The 3986-nt window shown below is 42.7% G+C and overlaps 1 non-coding gene across 1 annotated transcript; it reads right to left on the minus strand.

Annotated features, from left to right (window-relative positions):
• Positions 1-474: 474 nt before the first annotated feature.
• trnad-guc (transfer RNA aspartic acid (anticodon GUC)) lies at positions 475-546 on the minus strand. Its single transcript has one exon. It is a non-coding gene; the product is annotated as a tRNA-Asp (tRNA).
• Between the last annotated feature and the right edge of the window lie 3440 nt (positions 547-3986).

A 3986-nucleotide genomic window follows, 5' to 3' on the forward strand; every position in this document is an offset into this window, starting at 1 on the left:
CTGCTGCTTTTTCTTCCGAGTCGCCTGCCCCTCCTCCCCCGAAGTCATCGGCTCTTCCTCGGTTGTATCACACACAGGTTCGGAAACATTCGATGCGCATTACCGTCCCCTCCTGCACTGGAGGGTTAAGGACAACGTGATTATATCGAACCAAAATTGAAATGTGCAAGTTGACTTTCCTAGTTATACGTCTTCATTTTTATTCTGGGTTTAACAACCATGAGTTTATGACGTATTTTACATGATTAGTTGGCGACTGGACCTTATTGTTTATATCTCTTATTAAGGATCCATCCATCCATACATCAATTATCAAAACCACACACTTACAATCCGAGTCTAGTTTCATATGCTGCGCTGCTGAGCGACCCGCAGAATATTATGCATGAGTACAAGTCACAAGCCCCGTTTCCACTAACACGGGGCCGGTTCTAGCTTGGTGCCTTTTGAGACCGAGGCAAAAAGATGCAGACTCTCCCCGTCGGGGAATCGAACCCCGGTCTCCCGCGTGACAGGCGGGGATACTCACCACTATACTAACGAGGAGATGTACGCGCACTACTTTTACATCTTCAAGATAAACAGCGGATGACTACTAACATTTGCGAGTAATCAATGACTGAGCTTCATGTCATGACCATGGTGCTCAAGAGAAGAAAAAATACATAATGTACGTCCACTGATACCAGAACAACCATATAGCTTTATACTAAGACGATGATTAAACGGAAAATTCCTTTACAAAACACTGCCACAAAATCATAGTTTCGCAATATTACATCGTGCAACGGGACACAGTGTAAGTACGTGAAGTCGGTAATTAAATCAAGAAAAAAAAGTGAGAGGAAAAGAATACTTTTCTATTATCATATTTTTCTAACTGGCCAAACTGAGTCATATTTTGATTATACACACTAACAGAAAAACAGTGCAAATCTCCGGTAGTCCGTTTCACTTGCGCTCCGCTATGGGGCAGTAACAAGCAGAGCTTAAGTGTGGAAGGAAAAAAAAAACACAGGACAGCATCAATCCCAACTTCACAAACGCCGGAGATCGAGATGCTGTAAGCATGACAATTAACATCTTTATCCAAGGGAACAGCTGCAAGACACAGATGCCGCGCCTAACAAAGGTAGGATCGATTCCGAAGTTCAGGCATTTACAGACGCGGACTCTTCTGGAGTTGATTTTTTTCGGGAGATACGCATCAACTTCAAAAGTATGAACCGCATTATATCTATATCTGTTATGACGTTGTAGCTATTGATACTGATGCATCACAAAAATAATTTAAATGTTTTTTCATTCTGACATATGTTCGTTCGGACGAGGATTTTATTATATGAGATAAGTTTTAAATGAAAACTTTTTTTAATCTATATGATTAATTCTCGAATCTAAGCCAGACTTCACATAAATCATTCATTCATAAATATAATGGAACATACAACATCCAGGTATCCATGAAATTTATGATCAGGCTATACGTTTGTGATAACAACAAAACAACACAACATGTATATTTACAATATATGGGCCTATTGTTTAATATTGCCTCCAAATTATAGCCAGACAATAACGCAATAGGCCGACATCAAACTATTTTCATGTAAAACAAAAGTGCTGGCAGTTTGCTTGTGCTTACAGACCCCGCCTTGAGCCCATCCAGAAAGATCCCAAAAATAACCGACAAGCAAAGGTTGTAACAATCTGAGCATGTTTAGTTTAATGTAATCAGGAGCCGAATTAATAACGCGAATAAATGATCAAACCGAAAGTCTGTAGTCGGGAATATCCGATAACGTCTTTGACGTGCAGTTAAGATAGTCAGAGGAAAAACCTTGTAGTTTACTTATATATATGCCTAAATATATGAGTGTGTCTCTCCGGTGATTTAATGATGAATATAACGATTACATATCAAATCACACATTAAGCAATATTATATTACTAGGTTGAACGTTTTCACTATGTCTGTCGTCACCTTGATTTCACGATTTTGACTATTCTTCTTATCCCAGATTGAACAAGTCATTGTGGCGATGCAAGATCCCGACATGGGGATAAAGATGAAGAATCAAAGACTGTTAATCACAGTGATTCCACATGCGATGACAGGTGCACGATACATATTTTACTTTTTAAAAATAATTTTTCGTGCCGCCCGGGTTGTCTTACACCCGGCCGTGCAGTGTCCCGGGGGCCGGGTCCTAATGGTCATTTAAGCCCTTCACAGGAAAGCCCATACATCGGCGGTCTTCGGGAATCCTGTGCATTAAGACTGTCATCGATCTCCTTGCGCTCATATTTATTTATGTAATTTATTTATCGAGTTCAGCGTTTTTGATTTATGACGGCTTAATGCATTTCTCGACTCTAACTAGATGCCTTCCTCGCTATGCCTTCCAGGAAATGATATCGTGGAGTGGCTAATTCAGAAGTACTCCATCATGGAAGAAGGTAGGGCCGAGAAGTATGTAGGGAAGCGTTACCTGGTGCTCTTATGTGAGGTTAATCGATTGTTTTTTTCCCTTCGTGACGACGATGGCGCCCCTGCTGGCGAAAGACGTCATCAGGTTTTTTTTTTTTTGTAATAAAATAACAGAAATAAACGAGTCTTTTGAATAATAAATACAAATGAAGTAATAGAATTTGTCATCCATACAACAGATTAGCCTAGCTGCATTTATGTGTAAGCATATGCAATTCACGTGTCTGACAGAAGCATGTTCTGTTCCATTGATATTGCTGAGCCTGTGAATTAATAAATGTCAGAATTGAGCTTGTCCATAACATAGACACCCCATTCGCCTGAAGCTTTTGGATTTTCTTCCCCTGGCGTCAATTTATCTGCTGAATTATTTATCTTTCTGCTGAGAGGCTATTAGTACAAATAATCTGTAGGCCAGTCCCGAGTCGCGCCGCTACGCATGCTGAGCTGTACGGTTTGATAGTCCCGATGCAAACTTCGCTGATAGCCAGAGGCAGTCAGTCATGCCTGGAGAAATATCGCTATCCGTCTCCCTCATTATGCACTTCTGCAAGACGCTGTTGTCCTGAATTCCCGGGCGATGCAGATGAGGTTTTAAATAGCAAGGGAGCAGATTTCCCTGATTTACAGCCCAGATTGGAAAAGAAGTCGGAATGGAAAGGAGGGGACTTTTAGGCAGTAGATGGCAGATGCATTAACAGACTTGAATGGGCAAAAAACCTGTTGCCCCGGTAAGCAGTTACCCCTCCCTGTAAACACTAGGCTTCCCCCTAGCAGCGCTGTTGCTGCGCCGGTCTGAAACCCCCGGGAGCGCCTGACTGCCAATGGCCGCGGAGGCAGCCGAAAGTGGAAAGTCCCAATTACTCGTAATTAATTATAGTTCCGATGAGGAATGCACCATCCCCGCGGCTTATTCTGTGCACCATGTCAACGTTTTTTCCAGTTACTTGCTATACCGTAAAATAAAATATAATATGCCTACTCAGTTTCTAGTTATCGTGTGTTCTACTGTATTCCACTGACAAAAATTTAGAGAATTACTATGCCTAAATCTGGGCTACGAGTAGTGGATTTGTTTGAGCTTTGAGTAGTTTACGTGGAAATGAGTGACCACTTTGTGTGTTTTCAGAGGCACTTCATGTGGGGAATCTGATCGTGAAGCACGGCTACATTTACCCCCTAAAGGACCCCAGGACGCTCGTCCTGCGGCCCGACGAGACGCCGTATCGCTTCCAGGTAACCTAAAACCACGGTTTCTTCAGATGGAGGGCAGCGCGAGAGGGTGGTGGCCATGTGGGGGGGCACGCATATCGAAACTATTCGTTGGAGAGACTGCGGAATTACCGTGTAGGACAGTATTTCTCAATCTGGTCCGGGCTCCAGAGCTGAGAGGGTGCAAAAACGTAGACTGTCTGGTAGGGAGCTGGGAGGGAGCAAAAACGTGGATCATCTGTGTGTCGCCGAGGACCGGATTGGGAAACACTGATGTATGAGA

This window comes from Brienomyrus brachyistius, unplaced genomic scaffold (genome assembly GCF_023856365.1).
Source record: "Brienomyrus brachyistius isolate T26 unplaced genomic scaffold, BBRACH_0.4 scaffold1057, whole genome shotgun sequence".
In the NCBI taxonomy this organism is placed as follows: Eukaryota; Metazoa; Chordata; class Actinopteri; order Osteoglossiformes; family Mormyridae; genus Brienomyrus; species Brienomyrus brachyistius.